A 23,329-nucleotide genomic window follows, 5' to 3' on the forward strand; every position below is an offset into this window, starting at 1 on the left:
ATATTCTGCACCTGCCCATGGACCGTATATTCTGCACCTGCCCATGGACTGTATATTCTGCACCTGCCCATGGACCGTATATTCTGCACCTGCCCATGGACCGTATATTCTGCACCTGCCCATGGACTGTATATTCTGCACCTGCCCATGGACCGTATATTCTGCACCTGCCCATGGACCGTATATTCTGCACCTGCCCATGGACCGTATATTTTGCGCCTGCCCATGGACCATATATTCTGCATCTGCCCATGGACCGTATATTCTGCACCTGCCCATGGACTGTATATTCTGCACCTGCCCATGGACTGTATATTCTGCACATGCCCATGGACCGTATATTCTGCACCTGCCCATGGACCGTATATTCTGCATCTGCCCATGGACCGTATATTCTGCACCTGCCCATGGACCGTATATTCTGCACCTGCCCATGGACCGTATATTCTGCATCTGCCCATGGACCGTATATTCTGCACCTGCCCATGGACCGTATATTCTGCACCTGCCCATGGACCGTATATTCTGCACCTGCCCATGGACTGTATATTCTGCACCTGCCCATGGACCGTATATTCTGCATCTGCCCATGGACCGTATATTCTGCATCTGCCCATGGACCGTATATTCTGCATCTGCCCATGGACCGTATATTCTGCATCTGCCCATGGACCGTATATTCTGCACCTGCCCATGGACTGTATATTCTGCACATGCCCATGGACTGTATATTCTGCACCTGCCCATGGACTGTATATTCTGCACCTGCCCATGGACCGCATATTCTGCACCTGCCCATGGACTGTATATTCTGCACCTGCCCATGGACCGTATATTCTGCATCTGCCCATGGACCGCATATTCTGCACCTGCCCATGGACCGCATATTCTGCACCTGCCCATGGACTGTATATTCTGCACATGCCCATGGACTGTATATTCTGCACCTGCCCATGGACTGTATATTCTGCATCTGCCCATGGACCGCATATTCTGCACCTGCCCATGGACCGCATATTCTGCACCTGCCCATGGACTATATTCTGCACATGCCCATGGACTGTATATTCTGCACATGCCCATGGACTGTATATTCTGCACCTGCCCATGGACTGTATATTCTGCACCTGCCCATAGACCGTATATTCTGCACATGCCCATGGACTGTATATTCTGCACCTGCCCATGGACTTTATAGTCTGCACCTGCCCATGGACTATTCTGCACCTGCCCATGGACTGTATATTCTGCACCTGGCCATGGACTGTATATTCACCTGCCCATGGACTGTATAGTCTGCACCTGCCAATGGACCGTATATCCTGTAACTGCCAATGGACCGTATATTCTGCGCCTGCCCATGGACCGTATATTCTGCGCCTGCCCATGGACCGTATATTCTGCACCTGCCCATGGACTGTATATTCTGCACATGCCCATGGACTTTATAGTCTGCACCTGCCCATGGACTATTCTGCACATGTCCATGGACCGTATATTCTGCACCTGGCCATGGACTGTATATTCACCTGCCCATGGACTGTATAGTCTGCACCTGCCAATGGACCGTATATCCTGTAACTGCCCATGGACCGTATATTCTGCACATGCCAATGGACCGTATATTCTGCGCCTGCCCATGGACCGTATATTCTGCGCCTGCCCATGGACCGTATATTCTGCACCTGCCCATGGACCGTATATTCTGCACATGCCCATGGACTGTATATTCTGCACCTGCCCATGGACTGTATATTCTGCACCTGCCCATGGACCGCACATTCTGCACCTGCCCATGGACCGTATATTCTGCACCTGCCCATGGACCGTATATTCTGCACTTGCCCATGAACTGTATATTCTGCATCTGCCCATAGACCATATATTCTGCACATGCCAATGGACCATACATTCTGCACCTGCCCATGGACGTACATTCTGCACCTGCCCATGGACGATATATTCTGCACCAGCCCATGGACCGTATATTCTGCACCTGCCCATGGACCGTATATTCTGCACCTGCCCATGGACCGTATATTCTGCACCTGCCCATGGACTGTATATTCTGCACCTGCCCATGGACTGTATATTCTGCACCTGCCCATGGACCGCACATTCTGCACCTGCCCATGGACCGTATATTCTGCACCTGCCCATGGACCGTATATTCTGCACTTGCCCATGAACTGTATATTCTGCATCTGCCCATAGACCATATATTCTGCACATGCCAATGGACCATATATTCTGCACCTGCCCATGGACTGTATATTCTGCACCTGCCCATGGACGTACATTCTGCACCTGCCCATGGACGATATATTCTGCACCTGCCCATGGACCGTATATTCTGCACCTGCCCATGGACCGTATATTCTGCACTTGCCCATGAACTGTATATTCTGCATCTACCCATAGACCATATATTCTGCACATGCCAATGGACCATATATTCTGCACATGCCAATGGACCATATATTCTGCACCTGCCCATGGACTGTATATTCTGCACATGCCCATGGACCGTATATTCTGCACCTGCCCATGGACCGTATATTCTGCACCTGCCCATGGACGTATATTCTGCACCTGCCCATGGACTGTATATTCTGCACATGCCCATGGACCGTATATTCTGCACCTGCCCATGGACCGTATATTCTGCACCTGCCCATGAACCGTATATTCTGCACCTGCCCATGAACTTCTCGCCATCTCTGCAGAGCATTTTACCTCCAGAACTGCAAAGAAAACCCGCAGGATGCACACGGAGAGCATTTCGCCATTAACCCTTTCTGCGCCAGTATAACCATGCAACTCCAACCCCATCCTCCCCCGCCATCCCATCATGTAAGTGCAACCTGAGGAATATCACCCGGGACGGCTTCGTCTTGTCTCATTATGCCTTTAAGTTGAACTTACCTCTCACCCCGGCAGCCCGAGGACCACAGGTGGAGAGGAGAGCGGATCCGAGCAGAGATGCGAGGAGATGTGGAGGGGAAGGGCTGGAGCGCCTCTGTTGCTGCTGCTTTCTCCCTCACTGCTGTGTGTTCACAGCAGGAGATGGAGGGAGGGTGAGAGGCAGAGGAGGAGACAAAGAGAAAGAGCAAATGAATAAAGAGCAAGAAAGAAAAGAGTGTGGACAGAGGTGAAGGAAAACAATCGCAGGAAAGACCAGACACCACCACCACCACCGCCTTAATGATGATCTGCTCATCCCAGACCCATCCATCAGCCTGGGCATGGTCTGTAGCTCACAGACAAGCCTCGAAAGATGCCCCCAGAGATGCCCTGAGAGATACCCCAGAAATGCCTCCAGAGATGCCTCAGAAATGCCCCTGATATGCCCTTAGAGATGCCTCCAAAGATGCTTCCAGAGATGTCTCAGAGATGCCCCCAGATGCCCCCAGATGCCCCCAGAGCTGCCCACAGAGATACCCCAAGAGCTGCCCTCAGAGATGCCCACAGAGATGCTCCAGAGATGCCTCCAGAGATGCCCCAGATATGCCCTTAGAGTTGCCTCCAAAGATTCTTCCGGAGATGTCTCACAGATGCCCCAGAGATGCCCTTTGAGGTTCCTCCAAAGATGTTTACAGAGATGCCTCAAGAAATCCTAGATGCCCTTAGAGATACCTCCAGAAATGCCTGCAGAGATACCCTCAGAGATGCCACCAGCCAGAGATGCCTCAGAAAATGCTCCGAGATACCCTTAGAGATACCTCCAGAAGTACCCCCAGAGATGCATACAACCAAAGATGTACCCAGAGAGGCCTCCAGAAATACAGAGATGCCCCAGAGATACTTCCAAGGATGTTTCCAGAGATGTCCTCAGACATGCCCTGAGATGCCTCCAGAGATGTCTCCTGCCAGAGATGGCCTCAGAGATGCCTAAAAAAAATGCTACCAGATATTCTCTCAGAGATACCTCCAGAAATGCCCTCAGAGATGCCTCCCTGCTTTGTTCCAATGGGAATTTCCCTCGGGCCCTCGTTAATCTCCTAATTGCAGGATTTCATGTCAATATTTGAGTGTTTGTTGCCGCAGAGCCCCGTGTGCGCCGCTCGGTAATCACATGCAATGCGCCGATCCTCTGCTTGTTTAATGAGGAGGACGAATCTGAGTGGACGTGGAGCCATCATCCACGTGCAATAATGCGGCAGATATTGCGGCTTAGGCTTTTATCGCGATCAGGCAGCTCAGTTTTCAGGCTTCCAGTTCATGAGAAGCAGTTAGCCCCCCGAGCATGATCGCACGTGACAGGGCCCCATGGTAAAGATGAGCCCCCTTTCAGGAGCTGATTGGCACTATCACACTCACAGCCACCAGACAGGACTTGGTACATCGGGTCAAACACAGATTATATTTTCAATACAGTGAATGTAAAAAATCCCTCCCTGAACAGGTACATTACCTACCGCCCATCAAACCGGGCGAATAAGACCAACCTGACATGGGCTCTTTCTTTTCAGGAGCCTCAGAGCAGCCGCATGAGTTGCATCTATGGTGCAAATAACCTTGACACATAGTCAGCTGTAATAAAACGATACAAAAGGGTTCTTTACAGTAAGAGCATTGCTTCAAGAGTAACGACTCACTAAACACAATTTACCACATTCATCTATTGCCAGCGAAAAGATAAAGGTGTCATTTTCAGTAGTGGAAAGTCTTCTTTATAGTAAGAGCAGTTATATTATTTGATTAGATAAAATTAAGGAAGAACTAGTGAGATGGCGTTAGCGTAACCAATAGCTGAGAGTGCAGGCATGGCTTTAACTATGGAAGACATAAATGACTACCAATAGGATACAAAAACGACCTGTAAAATACTAGAATGGGAAGGATTATTTACAGTAAGAGCAAATAAACAATGGAATTTTTAAACATTCTTTGGGAAAAAAAATAGCTCCTCCTCTTCCAGAAAATCACAAATAACCTCTTGAGTTTTGAAGGCTAGTAATATAATTAATCAATGGCAGGAAATTCTCTACAGAAATATATAGAATGCATAAATTACTTTTACAGTTTGGAAGACAAGATGTTTTATCTCCTGCAATGAAAAGAGTTCTTTGCAGTAAGAGCAGTTAACAGTTGCAACTAAGAGAAATCTGGACTTAGGCAAGATACGAAATAGGGCTCCAGACAAAACAGGCATATATAGTGCCAATGAGCAACAGGAACGGCTCCTCAAAAAACATAGTACAAAGGAAAGGATTCTTAACAGTTAGTGCAAATCCTATAGGAAATCCATGCTGGAACAGTAATTTTAAAAAAATGGAGACTGAAAAAAACGTTCACTGAATTATACATTTTCATTAGTGAACACAAAGTTTATTCAGTCCAGAGAAAAGATAGATTCTATGTAAAGTGCATATACACAAATAGATCGAAGAACCTGCTATAACCAAGCACCTCATATAACGCTTGAGTTTGAAAGGACAAAATGTTCAGCTTTGGGAAGGATTCTTCACAGTAAAGGCAATTTATTTTTGCTGTAAATATGAGCAAATCCAGAATTATACTCTACATAGAAATAAGTGAGGACATAAGATTATACTGCACATAATATCTGGGATAAGCAACTTCAGAAATATCACACATGAAGCATCGGAAAGGATTTTTTACAGTAAGAGCAGTACAACTCTGAAAACTTAAGTGTTATGGATCCATCTGATGATATTTGGTGTTTAGGTTGCAGGGAAGTTAAACCCAATCCTCTATCTAAGGAAACTGAGGTGGGGGGCGCTGTATGAGGGTCCTAACGATGGAGAGATGTCGATGTGTTTTGTGTTGCCTTTAGAATACATTTTCATGTGCATTTTCCACAGGAAAGAGAGAGAGAATAATCCTTCCAATATAGCTGTAATGTCTGAGCAGGGAATACCGGCTGTCCATCTGTCTGCGGCAGCGCCAGAGCGGCAGGGAACGTACGTGATAACGCAGAGCCGCGGACTCAGGATCTGCGGAGTCATAAGACTTCGGGATGCAATGAGAGCGACTTGGAAAAATCGCTCATAAAGATCATTAAGTTGATCTCTAATTAATTCTATGGGGCATTGGGGGGGATTCCTAATTTGTAACATTCTCCCACTATCATAGTCTGGGGTTAGAAATAGAGTATAGCCCACATTAGAATCTCGGATGTATCCCTAAATAATTGCCTGATACTGTCTGATTTACAAAAGGAGACAATCAGGTGACGAGCGGAACAGGGAGGAAGAAACTTCGACAGCCAGAAAGAAGAGCCGGGAATAAGTCTTACTCCATCATAAGGAAGGTATCTGATATCAAACCTCCTGACACAGAGCTCCAAAGCCACTGCTAATATAAAGAGTTCCATGATAAAGCCTGTCCGCCTGGAGTCACCACCAGGGGGAGCACAATTCTTATCATCTACACTACCGTTCAAAAGTTTAGGGTCACCCAGACAATGTAGTGTTTTCCATGAAAATTCATACTTTTATTAATCAAGTGAGTCCAGACATTGACAAGGTTCGAAAAAAAAAAAGATAATAATTTTCTCTTTCAAACTTTGCTTTCGTCACAGAATGCTCATTTGCAGCAGTTCCAGCATTGCAGACCTCTGGCATTCTAGCAGTTAATTTGCTGAGGTCATCTGGAGGAATTTCCCCCATGATTCCAGAAGCCCCTCCACAAGTAACATAGTAACATAGTAACATAGTAAGGCCGAAAAAAGACATTTGTCCATCCAGTTCAGCCTATATTCCATCATAATAAATCCCCAGATCTACGTCCTTCTACAGAACCTAATAATTGTATGATACAATATTGTTCTGCTCCAGGAAGACATCCAGGCCTCTCTTGAACCCCTCGACTGAGTTCGCCATCACCACCTCCTCAGGCAAGCAATTCCAGATGCTCACTGCCCTAACAGTAAAGAATCCTCTTCTATGTTGGTGGAAAAACCTTCTCTCCTCCAGACGCAAAGAATGCCCCCTTGTGCCTGTCACCTTCCTTGGTATAAACAGATCCTCAGCGAGATATTTGTATTGTCCCCTTATAGACTTATACATGGTTATTAGATCGCCCCTCAGTCGTCTTTTTTCTAGACTAAATAATCCTAATTTCGCTAATCTATCTGGGTATTGTAGTTCTCCCATCCCCTTTATTAATTTTGTTGCCCTCCTTTGTACTCTCTCTAGTTCCATTATATCCTTCCTGAGCACCGGTGCCCAAAACTGGACACAGTACTCCATGTGCGGTCTAACTAGGGATTTGTACAGAGGCAGTATAATGCTCTCATCATGTGTATCCAGACCTCTTTTAATGCACCCCATGATCCTGTTTGCCTTGGCAGCTGCTGCCTGGCACTGGCTGCTCCAGGTAAGTTTATCATTAACTAGGATCCCCAAGTCCTTCTCCCTGTCAGATTTACCCAGTGGTTTCCCGTTCAGTGTGTAATGGTGATATTGATTCCCTCTTCCCATGTGTATAACCTTACATTTATCATTGTTAAACCTCATCTGCCACCTTTCAGCCCAAGTTTCCAACTTATCCAGATCCATCTGTAGCAGAATACTATCTTCTCTTGTATTAACTGCTTTACATAGTTTTGTATCATCTGCAAATATCGATATTTTACTGTGTAAACCTTCTACCAGATCATTAATGAATATGTTGAAGAGAGCAGGTCCCAATACTGACCCCTGCGGTACCCCACTGGTCACAGCGACCCAGTTAGAGACTATACCATTTATAACCACCCTCTGCTTTCTATCACTAAGCCAGTTACTAACCCATTTACACACATTTTCCCCCAGACCAAGCATTCTCATTTTGTGTACCAACCTCTTGTGCGGCACGGTATCAAACGCTTTGGAAAAATCGAGATATACCACGTCCAATGACTCACCGTGGTCCAGCCTATAGCTTACCTCTTCATAAAAACTGATTAGATTGGTTTGACAGGAGCGATTTCTCATAAACCCATGCTGATATGGAGTTAAACAGTTATTCTCATTGAGATAATCCAGAATAACATCCCTCAGAAACCCTTCAAATATTTTACCAACAATAGAGGTTAGACTTACTGGCCTATAATTTCCAGGTTCACTTTTAGAGCCCTTTTTGAATATTGGCACCACATTTGCTATGCGCCAGTCCTGCGGAACAGACCCTGTCGCTATAGAGTCCCTAAAAATAAGAAATAATGGTTTATCTATTACATTACTTAGTTCTCTTAGTACTCGTGGGTGTATGCCATCCGGACCCGGAGATTTATCTATTTTAATCTTATTTAGCCGGTTTCGCACCTCTTCTTGGGTTAGATTGGTGACCCTTAATATAGGGTTTTCATTGTTTCTTGGGATTTCACCTAGCATTTCATTTTCCACCGTGAATACCGTGGAGAAGAAGGTGTTTAATATGTTAGCTTTTTCCTCGTCATCTACAACCATTCTTTCCTCACTATTTTTTAAGGGGCCTACATTTTCAGTTTTTATTCTTTTACTATTGATATAGTTGAAGAACAGTTTGGGATTAGTTTTACTCTCCTTAGCAATGTGCTTCTCTGTTTCCTTTTTGGCAGCTTTAATTAGTTTTTTAGATAAAGTATTTTTCTCCCTATAGTTTTTTAGAGCTTCAATGGTGCCATCCTGCTTTAGTAGTGCAAATGCTTTCTTTTTACTGTTAATCGCCTGTCTTACTTCTTTGTTTAGCCACATTGGGTTTTTCCTATTTCTAGTCCTTTTATTCCCACAAGGTATAAACCGCTTACACTGCCTATTTAGGATGTTCTTAAACATTTCCCATTTATTATCTGTATTCTCATTTCTGAGTATATTGTCCCAGTCTACCAGATTAAGGGCATCTCTAAGCTGGTCAAACTTTGCCTTCCTAAAGTTTAGTGTTTTTGTGACTCCCTGACAAGTCCCCCTAGTGAAAGACAGGTGAAACTGTACAATATTGTGGTCGCTATTTCCTAGATGCCCAACCACCTGCAGATTTGTTATTCTGTCAGGTCTATTAGATAGTATTAGGTCTAAAAGTGCTGCTCCTCTGGTTGGATTCTGCACCAATTGTGAAAGATAATTTTTCTTGGTTATTAGCAGAAACCTGTTGCCTTTATGGGTTTCACAGGTTTCTGTTTCCCAGTTAATATCCGGGTAGTTAAAGTCCCCCATAACCAGGACCTCATTATGGGTTGCAGCTTCATCTATCTGCTTTAGAAGTAGACTTTCCATGCTTTCTGTTATATTTGGGGGTTTGTAACAGACCCCAATGAGAATTTTGTTACCATTTTTCCCTCCATGAATTTCGACCCATATGGACTCGACATCCTCATTTCCTTCGCTAATATTCTCCCTTAAAGTGGACTTTAGACAAGACTTTACATAGAGACAAACCCCTCCTCCTCTCCGATTTTTACGATCCTTTCTAAACAGACTGTAACCCTGTAAGTTAACTGCCCAGTCATAGCTTTCATCTAACCATGTCTCGGTTATTCCCACTATGTCAAAGTTACCTGTAGATATTTCTGCTTCTAGTTCTTCCATCTTGTTTGTCAGGCTTCTGGCGTTTGCGAGCATGCAGTTTAGAGGATTTTGTTTTGTTCCAATCTCCTCGCTGTGGATTGTTTTAGAAATGTTCTTACCTCCCTTCTGAGTATGTTTTCCTGGGTCTTCTTTGTTCGAGTCTAATGTTTTTCTTCCCGTCCCCTCTTCTTCTAGTTTAGCGCCCTCCTGATGAGTGTAGCGAGTCTTCTGGCGAATGTGTGTTTCCCAGGTTTGTTGAGGTGTAGTCCGTCTCTGGCGAGGAGTCCATCGTACAAGTAATTCACACCGTGGTCCAGGAATCCGAATCCTTGTTGTCTGCACCATCGTCTTAGCCAGTTGTTCGCATCAAGGATCCTGTTCCATCTCCTGGTGCCATGCCCGTCTACTGGAAGGATAGAAGAAAAAACTACCTGTGCATCCAGTTCCTTTACTTTCTTCCCCAACTCTTCAAAGTCTTTGCAGATTGTCGGTAGGTCCTTCCTTTCCGTGTCATTGGTGCCAACATGTATCAGAAGAAATGGGTGGACGTCCTTGGAGCTGAAGAGCTTTGGTATCCTATCGGTCACATCCTTGATCATCGCACCTGGAAGGCAGCATACTTCTCTTGCAGTTATGTCCGGTCTGCAGGTGGCTGCTTCTGTGCCTCTCAGTAGTGAGTCTCCCACCACCACCACTCTTCGTTGCTTCTTGGCTGTACTTTTTGCTGTCACTTGTTGCTGTGTGCCCTTTTCTTTTTTGCTTGCTGGTATTGCTTCATCCTTAGGTGTGCCATCTTCATCCTCTACAAAGATTTAATATCGGTTCTTCAGTTGTGTGGTTGGTGATTTCTCCATGGTCTTCTTGCTTGTTTTGGTCACATGCTTCCACTCATCTGCTTTTGGAGGTTCTCTGACACTTTTTTCACCTTCTGTGACCAGTAGAGATGCTTCTGTTCTGTCTAGAAAGTTTTCATTCTCTTTGATGAGTTTCAAAGTTGCTATTCTTTCTTCCAGTTGGTTTGGCTGATGGGCACTTTTTGGCACCATCCGGTCAAGCTGCTCCCACAACAGCTCAATGGTGCTGAGATCCGGTGACTGCGCTGGCCACTCCATTACAGATAGAATACCAGCTGCTGCTTCTTCCCTGAATAGTTCTTGCATAATTTGGAGGTGGCTTTGGGTCATTGTCCTGTTGTAGGATGAAATTGGCTCCAATCAAGCGCAGTCCACAGGGTATGGCATGGCGCTGCAAAATGGAGTGATAGCCTTCCTTATTCAAAATCCCTTACCTTGTACAAATCTCCCACTTTACCAGCACCAAGGCAACCCCAGACCATCATATTACCTCCACCATGCTTGACAGATGGCGTCACACTCTTCCAGCATCTTTTGAGTTGTTCTGCGTCTCATAAATGTTCTGTGTGATCCAATCACCTCACACTTGGATTCATCTATCCATAACACTTTTTTCCATCTTCCCCTGTCCAATGTCTGTGTTCTTTTACCCATATTAATCTTTTCCTTTTATTAGCCAGTCTCAGATATGGCTTTTTCTTTGCCACTCTGCTCTGAAGGCCAGCATCCTGGAGTCGCCTCTTCACTGTAGACGCTGACACTGGCGTGTTTGCGTGTGCTATTTAATGAAGCTGCCAGTTGAGGACCTGTGAGGCGTCGATTTCTTCAACTACAGACTCTAATGTACTTGTCTTGTTGCTCAGTTGTGCAGCGCGGCCTCACACTTGTTTCTACTCTGGTTAGAGCCTGTTTGTGCTCTCCTCTGAAGGGAGTAGTACACACCGTTGTAGGAAATCTTCAGTTTCTCGCATGGAATAAACTTCATTTCTAAGAACAAGAATAGACTGTCCAGTTTCACATCAAAGTTCTTTTTTTCTGGCCATTTTGAAAGTTTAATGGAACCAACCAATGTAATGCTCCAGATTCTCAGCTAGCTCAAAGGAAGGTCAGGTTTATAGGTTCTCTAATCAGCCAAACTGTTTTCAGCTGTGCTGACATACTTGCACAAGGGTTTTCAAGGGTATTCTAACCATCCATTAGCCTTCTTACACAGTTAGTAAATGCAAAGTACCATACGAACACTGGAGTGATGGTTGTTGGAAATGGGCCTCTATACACATGAAGATTTTGCATTACAAACCAGACGTTAGCAGCTTTAATAGCCATTTACCACACTAACAATGTATAGAGTGTATTTCTGAATCATTTAATGTTAGCTTCACTGAAAAAAAACAACTGTGCTTTTCTTTCACAAATAAGGTCATTTCTAAGTGACCGTAAACTGTAGAATGGCAGCGTATCTCTGTATACAGGGAGCTTTCCCTAGTGGTGGCTACAGACAGGATCTTATCATGTATCTCTGTATACAGGGAGCTCCCCCTAGTGGTGGCTGCAGACAGGATCTTATCATGTATCTCTGTATACAGGGAGCTCCCCCTAGTGGTGGCTACAGACAGGATCTTATCATGTATCTCTGTATACAGGAAGCTCCCTCTAGTGGTGGCTACAGACAGGATCTTATCATGTATCTCTGCATACAGGGAGCTCCCCCTAGTGGTGGCTGCAGACAGGATCTTATCATGTATCTCTGTATACAGGGAGCTCCCCCTAGTGGTGGCTGCAGACAGGATATTATCATGTATCTCTGTATACAGGGAGCTCCCCCTAGTGGTGTCTGCAGACAGGATCTTATCATGTATCTCTGTATACAGGGAGCTCCCCCTAGTGGTGGCTGCAGACAGGATCTTATCATGTATCTCCGTATACAGGGAGCTCCCCATAGTGGTGGCTGCAGACAGGATCTTATCATGTATCTCTGTATACAGGGAGCTCCCCCTAGTGGTGGCTGTAGAAAGGATCTTATCATGTATCTCTGTATACAGGGAGCTCCCCCTAGTGATGGCTGCAGACAGCATCTTATCATGTATCTCTGTACAGGGAGCGCCCTCTAGTGATGGCTGCAGACAGCATCTTATCATGTATCTCTGTATACAGGGAGCTCCCCCTAGTGATGGCTGCAGACAGGATCTTATCATGTATCTCTGTATACAGGGAGCTCCCCCTAGTGGTGGCTGCAGACAGCATCTTATCATGTATCTCTGTATACAGGGAGCTCCCCCTAGTGGTGACTGCAGACAGGATCTTATCATGTATCTCTGTACAGGGAGCGCCCTCTAGTGATGGCTGCAGACAGCATCTTATCATGTATCTCTGTATACAGGGAGCTCCCCCTAGTGGTGGCTGCAGACAGGATCTTATCATGTATCTCCGTATACAGGGAGTTCCCCATAGTGGTGGCTGCAGACAGGATCTTATCATGTATCTCTGTATACAGGGAGCTCCCCCTAGTGGTGGCTACAGAAAGGATCTTATCATGTATCTCTGTATACAGGGAGCTCCCCCTAGTGATGGCTGCAGACAGGATCTTATCATGTATCTCTGTATACAGGGAGCTCCCCCTAGTGGTGTCTGCAGACAGGATCTTATCATGTATCTCTGTATACAGGGAGCTCCCCCTAGTGGTGGCTGCAGACAGGATCTTATCATGTATCTCTGTATACAGGGAGCTCCCCCTAGTGGTGTCTGCAGACAGGATCTTATCATGTATCTCTGTATACAGGGAGCTCCCCCTAGTGGTGGCTGCAGACAGGATCTTATCATGTATCTCCGTATACAGGGAGCTCCCCCTAGTGGTGGCTGCAGACAGGATCTTATCCTCTATCTCTGTATACAGGGAGCTCCCTCTAGTGGTGGCTGCAGACAGGATCTTATCATGTATCTTTGTATACAGGGAGCTCCCCCTAGTGGTGGCTGCAGACAGGATCTTATCATGTATCTCTGTATACAGGGAGCTCCCCCTAGTGGTGGCTGCAGACAGGATCTTATCATGTATCTCTGTATACATGGAGCTCCCCCTAGTGATGGCTGCAGACAGCATCTTATCATGTATCTCTGTATACAGGGAGCTCCCCCTAGTGGTGGCTGCAGACAGCATCTTATCATGTATCTCTGTATACAGGAAGCTCCCCCTAGTGGTGACTGCAGACAGGATCTTATCATGTATCTCTGTATACAGGGAGCTCCCCCTAGTGGTGGCTGCAGAAAGGATCTTATCATGTATCTCTGTATACAGGGAGCTCCCCCTAGTGATGGCTGCAGACAGCATCTTATCATGTATCTCTGTATACAGGGAGCTCCCCCTAGTGATGGCTGTAGAAAGGATCTTATCATGTATCTCTGTATACAGGGAGCTCCCCCTAGTGATGGCTGCAGACAGCATCTTATCATGTATCTCTGTACAGGGAGCGCCCTCTAGTGATGGCTGCAGACAGCATCTTATCATGTATCTCTGTATACAGGGAGCTCCCCCTAGTGATGGCTGCAGACAGCATCTTATCATGTATCTCTGTATACAGGGAGCTCCCCCTAGTGGTGACTGCAGACAGGATCTTATCATGTATCTCTGTACAGGGAGCGCCCTCTAGTGATGGCTGCAGACAGCATCTTATCATGTATCTCTGTATACAGGGAGCTCCCCCTAGTGGTGGCTGCAGACAGGATCTTATCATGTATCTCCGTATACAGGGAGTTCCCCATAGTGGTGGCTGCAGACAGGATCTTATCATGTATCTCTGTATACAGGGAGCTCCCCCTAGTGGTGGCTGCAGACAGGATCTTATCCTCTATCTCTGTATACAGGGAGCTCCCTCTAGTGGTGGCTGCAGACAGGATCTTATCATGTATCTTTGTATACAGGGAGCTCCCCCTAGTGGTGGCTGCAGACAGGATCTTATCATGTATCTCTGTATACAGGGAGCTCCCCCTAGTGGTGGCTGCAGACAGGATCTTATCATGTATCTCTGTATACATGGAGCTCCCCCTAGTGATGGCTGCAGACAGCATCTTATCATGTATCTCTGTATACAGGGAGCTCCCCCTAGTGGTGGCTGCAGACAGCATCTTATCATGTATCTCTGTATACAGGAAGCTCCCCCTAGTGGTGACTGCAGACAGGATCTTATCATGTATCTCTGTATACAGGGAGCTCCCCCTAGTGGTGGCTGCAGAAAGGATCTTATCATGTATCTCTGTATACAGGGAGCTCCCCCTAGTGATGGCTGCAGACAGCATCTTATCATGTATCTCTGTATACAGGGAGCTCCCCCTAGTGATGGCTGCAGACAGCATCTTATCATGTATCTCTGGATACAGGGAGCTCCCCCTAGTGGTGGCCGCAGACAGGATCTTATTATGTATCGCTGTATACAGGGAGCTCCCCCTAGTGGTGGCTGCAGACAGGATCTTATCATGTATCTCTGTATACAGGGAGCTCCCCCTAGTGGTGGCTGCAGACAGGATCTTATCATGTATCTCTGTATTCAGGGAGCTCCCCCTAGTGGTGGCTGCAGACAGGATCTTATCATGTATCTCTGTATACAGGGAGCTCCCCCTAGTGGTGGCTGCAGACAGGATCTTATCATGTATCTCTGTATACAGGGAGCTCCCCCTAGAGGTGGCTGCAGAAAGGATCTTATCATGTATCTCTGTATACATGGAGCTCCCCCTAGTGATGGCTGCAGACAGCATCTTATCATGTATCTCTGTATACAGGGAGCTCCCCCTAGTGGTGGCTGCAGACAGCATCTTATCATGTATCTCTGTATACAGGAAGCTCCCCCTAGTGGTGACTGCAGACAGGATCTTATCGTGTATCTCTGTATACAGGGAGCTCCCCCTAGTGGTGGCTGCAGAAAGGATCTTATCATGTATCTCTGTATACAGGGAGCTCCCCCTAGTGATGGCTGCAGACAGCATCTTATCATGTATCTCTGTATACAGGGAGCTCCCCCTAGTGATGGCTGCAGACAGGATCTTATCATGTATCTCTGTATACAGGGAGCTCCCCCTAGTGGTGGCTGCAGACAGGATCTTATCATGTATCTCTGTATACAGGGAGCTCCCCCTAGTGGTGGCTGCAGACAGGATCTTATCATGTATCTCTGTATTCAGGGAGCTCCCCCTAGTGGTGGCTGCAGACAGGATCTTATCATGTATCGCTGTATTCAGGGAGCTCCCCCTAGTGGTGGCTGCAGACAGGATCTTATCATGTATCTCTGTATACAGGGAGCTCCCACTAGTGGTGGCTGCAGACAGGATCTTATCATGTATCGCTGTATACAGGGAGCTCCCCCTAGTGGTGGCTGCAGACAGGATCTTATCATGTATCTCTGTATACAGGGAGCTCCCCCTAGTGGTGGCTGCAGACAGGATCTTATCATGTATCTCTGTATTCAGGGAGCTCCCCCTAGTGGTGGCTGCAGACAGGATCTTATCATGTATCTCTGTATACAGGGAGCTCCCCCTAGTGGTGGCTGCAGACAGGATCTTATCATGTATCTCTGTATACAGGGAGCTCCCCCTAGTGGTGGCTGCAGACAGGATCTTATCATGTATCTCTGTATACAGGAAGCTCCCTCTAGTGGTGGCTGCAGACAGGATCTTATCATGTATCTCTGTGTTATGAAAGGTAATTCAGTACCACAAATGGACATAGAGGTCAGCGCACATACAGTGACCTGGCAATAACCCAAAATACAAGAACGAACTCTGAGACGTGGGAACTCTGTTGACCGCAATCCCTAATCCTCTCCAACACACACTAAAGGCAGCCGTGGATTGCGCCTAACGCTCCCTATGCAACTCGGCACGGCCTGAGAAACTAGCTAGCCTGAAGATAGAAAAAAAGCCTACCTTGCCTCAGAGAAATACCCCAAAGGAAAAGGCAGCCCCCACATATAATGACTGTGAGTTAAGATGAAAAGACAAACGTAGAGATGAAATAGATTTAGCAAAGTGAGGCCCAACTTTCTGAACAGAGCGAGGATAGGAAAGGTAACTTTGCGGTCAACACAAAACCCTACAAAAACCACGCAAAGGGGGCAAAATGACCCTCCGTACCGAACTAACGGCACGGAGGTACACCCTCTGCGTCCCAGAGCTTCCAGCAAGCAGAAAAAAACAAATTGACAAGCTGGACAGAAAAAAACAGCAAACAAATAGCAAAGAGGAACTTAGCTATGCAGAGCAGCAGGCCACAGGAACGATCCAGGAGGAAACAGGTCCAATACTAGAACATTGACTGGAGGCCAGGATCAAAGCACTAGGTGGAGTTAAATAGAGCAGCACCTAACGACTTCACCACATCACCTGAGGAAGGAAACTCAGAAGCCGCAGTACCATTTTCCTCCACCAACGGAAGCTCACAGAGAGAACCAGCCGAAGTACCACTTGTGACCACAGGAGGGAGCTCTGCCACAGAATTCACAACAGTACCCCCCCCTTGAGGAGGGGTCACCGAACCCTCACCAGAGCTCCCAGGACGACCAGGATGAGCCATATGAAAGGCACGAACAAGATCGGGAGCATGGACATCAGAGGCAAAGACCCAGGAATTATCTTCCTGAGCATAACCCTTCCACTTAACCAGATACTGGAGTTTCCGCCTTGAAACACGAGAATCCAAAATCTTCTCCACAATATACTCCAACTCCCCCTCCACCAAAACCGGGGCAGGAGGATCAACAGATGGAACCATAGGTGCCACGTATCTCCGCAACAATGACCTATGGAATACGTTATGTATGGAAAAAGAATCTGGAAGGGTCAGACGAAAAGACACAGGATTAAGAACCTCAGAAATCCTATACGGACCAATAAAACGAGGTTTAAACTTAGGAGAGGAAACCTTCATAGGAATATGACGAGAAGATAACCAAACCAAGTCCCCAACCCGAAGTCGGGGACCCACACAGCGTCTGCGATTAGCGAAACGTTGAGCCTTCTCCTGGGACAAAGTCAAATTGTCCACTACATGAGTCCAAATCTGCTGCAACCTGTCCACCAGAGTATCCACACCAGGACAGTCCGAAGACTCAACCTGCCCTAAAGAGAAACGAGGATGGAACCCAGAGTTGCAGAAAAACGGTGAAACCAAGGTAGCCGAGCTGGCCCGATTATTAAGGGCGAACTCAGCCAAAGGCAAAAAGGACACCCAGTCATCCTGATCAGCAGAAACAAAGCATCTCAGATATGTTTCTAAGGTCTGATTGGTTCGTTCGGTCTGGCCATTAGTCTGAGGATGGAAAGCCGAGGAAAAAGACAAGTCAATGACCATCCTAGCACAAAAGGTTCGCCAAAACCTCGAAACAAACTGGGAACCTCTGTCAGAAACGATATTCTCTGGAATGCCATGTAAACGAACCACATGCTGGAAAAACAATGGCACCAAATCAGAGGAGGAAGGCAATTTAGACAAGGGTACCAAATGGACCATCTTAGAGAAGCGATCACAAACCACCCAAATGACTGACATTTTTTGAGAGACAGGAAGATCTGAAATAAAATCCATAGAGATATGTGTCCAAGGCCTCTTCGGGACCGGCAAGGGCAAAAGCAACCCACTGGCACGAGAACAGCAGGGCTTAGCCCAAGCACAAATCCCACAGGACTGCACAAAAGAACGCACATCCCGCGACAGAGACGGCCACCAAAAGGATCTAGCCACCAAATCTCTGGTACCAAAGATTCCAGGATGACCAGCCAACACCGAACAATGAACCTCAGAGATAACTTTATTCGTCCACCTATCAGGGACAAACAGTTTCTCCGCTGGGCAACGATCAGGTTTATTAGCCTGAAATTTTTGCCGCACCCGCCGCAAATCAGGGGAGATGGCAGACACAATTACTCCTTCTTTGAGGATACCCGCCGGCTCAGATACACCCGGGGAGTCGGGCACAAAACTCCTAGACAGAGCATCCGCCTTCACATTTTTAGAGCCTGGAAGGTACGAAATCACAAAGTCAAAACGGGCAAAAAACAACGACCAACGAGCTTGTCTAGGATTCAACCGCTTGGCGGACTCGAGATAAGTCAAGTTCTTATGATCAGTCAAGACCACCACGCGATGCTTAGCTCCTTCAAGCCAATGACGCCTGTTATGGCCGGCAATCAGGCAACACAGCGTGCAGTAATCAGCGCACATACAGAGATCTGGCAATAACCAAAAACAATAGGACGAGCTCTGAGACGTGGAATCTCTGTATACTGCAGTACCTGATCTATCCTCACACAACTATAAGCAGCAGTGGATTGCGCCTATCACTACCTATGCAACTCGGCACTGCCTGAGGAGCTGACTAGCCTAAAGATAGAAATACAAGCCTGACTTACCTCAGAGAAATACCCCAAAGGAATAGGCAGCCCCCCACATATAATGACTGTTAGCAAGATGAAAAGACAAACGTAGGAATGAAATAGATTCAGCAAAGTGAGGCCCGATATTCTAGACAGAGCGAGGATAGCAAAGAGAACTATGCAGTCTACCAAAAACCCTAAAACGAAAACCACGCAAAGGGGCAAAAAGACCCACCGTGCCGAACTAACAGCACGGCGGTGCACCCCTTTGCTTCTCAGAGCTTCCAGCAAAAGATAATAGCAAGCTGGACAGAAAAAAAACAGAAAACAAGCTAGAAGCACTTATCTAGCAGAGCAGCAGGCCCAAGGAAAGATGCAGTAGCTCAGATCCAACACTGGAACATTGACAAGGAGCAAGGAAGACAGACTCAGGTGGAGCTAAATAGCAAGGCAGCCAACGAGCTCACCAAAACACCTGAGGGAGGAAGCCCAGAGACTGCAATACCACTTGTGACCACAGAAGTGAACTCAGCCACAGAATTCACAACAGACGCCACTCCTCGAATGCCCACTTCATGGCCAGCAACTCTCGATTGCCCACATCATAATTTCGCTCAGCAGGCGAAAACTTCCTGGAAAAGAAGGCACATGGTTTCATCACCGAGCAATCAGAACTTCTCTGCGACAAAACAGCCCCTGCTCCAATCTCAGAAGCATCAACCTCGACCTGGAACGGAAGCGAAACATCTGGTTGACACAACACAGGGACAGAAGAAAAACGACGCTTCAACTCTTGAAAAGCTTCCACCTCAGCAGAAGACCAATTGACCACATCAGCACCTTTCTTGGTCAAATCGGTCAATGGTTTAGCAATACTAGAAAAATTGCAGATGAAGCGACGATAAAAATTAGCAAAGCCCAGGAACTTTTGCAGACTTTTCAGAGATGTCGGCTGAGTCCAATTATGGATGGCTTGGACCTTAACAGGGTCCATCTCGATAGTAGAAGGGGAAAAGATGAACCCCAAAAATGAAACCTTCTGAACACCAAAGAGACACTTTGATCCCTTCACAAACAAAGAATTAGCACGCAGGACCTGAAACACCGTTCTGACCTGCTTCACATGAGACTCCCAATCATCCGAGAAGATCAAAATGTCATCTAAGTACACAATCAGGAATTTATCCAGGTACTCTCGGAAGATGTCATGCATAAAGGACTGAAACACTGATGGAGCATTGGCAAGTCCGAATGGCATAACTAGATACTCAAAATGGCCCTCGGGCGTATTAAATGCAGTTTTCCACTCATCGCCTCGCTTAATACGCACAAGATTATACGCACCACGAAGATCTATCTTAGTGAACCAACTAGCCCCCTTAATCCGAGCAAACAAATCAGATAACAATGGCAAGGGGTACTGAAATTTAACCGTGATCTTATTTAGAAGGCGGTAATCTATACAAGGTCTCAGTGAACCATCCTTCTTGGCTACAAAAAAGAACCGTGCTCCCAATGGCGATGATGACGGGCGAATATGCCCCTTCTCCAAAGACTCCTTCACATAACTCCGCATAGCGGCGTGCTCAGGCACAGATAAATTAAACAGTCGACCTTTTGGGAATTTACTACCAGGAATCAAATCGATAGCACAATCACAATCCCTATGCGGAGGTAGGGTATCGGACTTGGGCTCATCAAATAAATCCTGGTAATCAGACAAGAACTCAGGAACCTCAGAAGGGGTGGATGACGAAATAGTCAGAAATGGAACATCACCATGTACCCCCTGACAACCCCAGCTGGACACAGACATGGATTTCCAATCCAATACTGGATTATGGACTTGTAGCCATGGCAACCCCAACACGACCACATCATGCAGATTATGCAACACCAGAAAGCGAATAACCTCCTGATGTGCAGGAGCCATGCACATGGTCAGCTGGGTCCAGTACTGAGGCTTATTCTTGGCCAAAGGTGTAGCATCAATTCCTCTCAATGGAATAGGACACTGCAAGGGCTCCAAGAAAAACCCACAACGCCTAGCATACTCCAAGTCCATCAAATTCAGAGCAGCGCCTGAGTCCACAAATGCCATGACAGAATACGATGACAAAGAGCAGATCAAGGTAACGGACAGAAGAAATTTTGACTGTACCGTACCAATGGTGGCAGACCTAGCAAACCACTTAGTGCGCTTAGGACAATCAGAGATAGCATGAGTGGAATCACCACAGTAGAAACACAGCCCATTCAGACGTCTGTGTTCTTGCCGTTCAACTCTGGTCAAAGTCCTATCACACTGCATAGGCTCAGGTTTAAGCTCAGGTAATACCGCCAAATGGTGCACAGATTTACGTTCGCGCAAGCGTCGACCGATCTGAATGGCCAAAGACATAGACTCATTCAGACCAGCAGGCATAGGAAATCCCACCATGACATCCTTAAGGGCTTCAGAGAGACCTTTTCTGAAAATAGCTGCGAGCGCACCTTCATTCCACTGAGTGAGTACGGACCACTTTCTAAATTTCTGACAATATACCTCTATCTCATCCTGACCCTGACACAGAGCCAGCAAATTCTTCTCTGCCTGATCCACAGAATTAGGCTCATCGTACAGCAATCCGAGCGCCAGGAAAAATGCATCGATATTACTTAATGCAGGATCTCCTGACGCAAGAGACAATGCCCAGTCCTGAGGGTCGCCACGCAAAAAAGAAATAACGATCCTAACTTGTTGAACTGGGTCACCAGAGGAGCGAGGTTTCAAAGCCAGAAATAGTTTACAATTATTTTTGAAACTCAGAAATTTAGTTCTATCTCCAAAAAACAAATCAGGAATAGGAATTCTCGGTTCTAACATAGAATTCTGAACCACAAAGTCTTGAATACTTTGTACGCTTGCCGTGAGCTGATCCACACATGAAGACAGACCTTTAATGTCCATTGCTACACCTGTGTCCTGAACCACCCAAATGTCTAGGGGAAAAAAAAGGCAAAACACAGTGCAGAGAAAAAAAAATGGTCTCAGAACTTCTTTTTTCCCTCTATTGAGAATCATTAGTACTTTTGGCCTCCAGTACTGTTATGAAAGGTAATTCAGTACCACAATGGACATAGAGGTCAGCGCACATACAGTGACCTGGCAATAACCCAAAAAACAAGAACGAGCTCTGAGACGTGGGAACTCTGTTGACCGCAATCCCTAATCCTCTCCAACCACACTAGAGGCAGCCGTGGATTGCGCCTAACGCTCCCTATGCAACTCGGCACGGCCTGAGAAACTAGCTAGCCTGAAGATAGAAAATAAGCCTACCTTGCCTCAGAGAAATACCCCAAAGGAAAAGGCAGCCCCCACATATAATGACTGTGAGTTAAGATGAAAAGACAAACGTAGAGATGAAATAGATTTAGCAAAGTGAGGCGCAACTTTCTGAACAGAGCGAGGATAGGAAAGGTAACTTTGCGGTCAACACAAAACCCTACAAAAACCACGCAAAGGGGGCAAAAAGACCCTCCGTACCGAACTAACGGCACGGAGGTACACCCTCTGCGTCCCAGAGCTTCCAGCAAGCAGAAAAAAACAAATTGACAAGCTGGACAGAAAAAACAGCAAACAAATAGCAAAGAGGAACTTAGCTATGCAGAGCAGCAGGCCACAGGAACGATCCAGGAGGAAACAGGTCCAATACTAGAACATTGACTGGAGGCCAGGATCAAAGCACTAGGTGGAGTTAAATAGAGCAGCACCTAACGACTTCACCACATCACCTGAGGAAGGAAACTCAGAAGCCGCAGTACCATTTTCCTCCACCAACGGAAGCTCACAGAGAGAACCAGCCGAAGTACCACTTGTGACCACAGGAGGGAGCTCTGCCACAGAATTCACAACATCTCTGTATACAGGGAGCTCCCCCTAGTGGTGGCTGCAGACAGGATATTATCATGTATCTCTGTATACAGGGAGCTCCCCCTAGTGGTAACTGCAGACAGGATCTTATCATGTATCTCTGTATACAGGGAGCTCCCCCTAGTGGTGGCTGCAGACAGGATCTTATCATGTATCTCTGTATACAGGGAGCTCCCCCTAGTGGTGTCTGCAGACAGGATCTTATCATGTATCTCTGTATACAGGGAGCTCCCCCTAGTGGTAACTGCAGACAGGATCTTATCATGTATCTCTGTATACAGGGAGCTCCCCCTAGTGGTGGCTGCAGACAGGATCTTATCATGTATCTCCGTATACAGGGAGCTCCCCATAATGGTGGCTGCAGACAGGATCTTATCATGTATCTCTGTATACAGGGAGCTCCCCCTAGTGGTGGCTGCAGACAGGATCTTATCACTCGGACGCGTCCGCTCTTCGCCAGTCGTTACACTGGCTGCCCATTCATTACAGGATACAATTCAAAGTACTTGTTCTCACCCACAAAGCTCTCCACAGTGCGGCACCCCCTTACATCTCCTCCCTCATTTCTGTCTATCAGCCTAACAGACCATTGCGCTCTGCAAATGACTTTCGGCTAACCTCTGCACTAATCCGTACCTCCCACTCCCGACTCCAAGACTTCTCCCGTGCTGCGCCAATCCTCTGGAATGCTCTACCCCAAGATATTAGGACCA

At 46.6% G+C, this 23,329-nt stretch overlaps 1 protein-coding gene and 1 long non-coding RNA gene across 2 annotated transcripts in view; one reads left to right on the plus strand and one right to left on the minus strand.

Moving 5' to 3' along the window:
- The window catches only part of DOC2A (double C2 domain alpha), a 97,327-nt gene extending 94,270 nt beyond the window's left edge, over positions 1–3,057 (minus strand). The window contains exon 1 of the mRNA XM_069735013.1: positions 2,926–3,057. The gene's annotated coding sequence lies outside the window, so the exon portion shown is untranslated. The remainder of the gene's footprint in view (positions 1–2,925) is intronic.
- The window catches only part of LOC138645594 (uncharacterized), a 68,119-nt gene that overhangs the window by 36,581 nt on the left and 8,209 nt on the right, over positions 1–23,329 (plus strand). The window lies entirely within an intron of this gene.

Source organism: Ranitomeya imitator, chromosome 7 (assembly GCF_032444005.1).
Source record: "Ranitomeya imitator isolate aRanImi1 chromosome 7, aRanImi1.pri, whole genome shotgun sequence".
Lineage (NCBI taxonomy): Eukaryota > Metazoa > Chordata > Amphibia > Anura > Dendrobatidae > Ranitomeya > Ranitomeya imitator.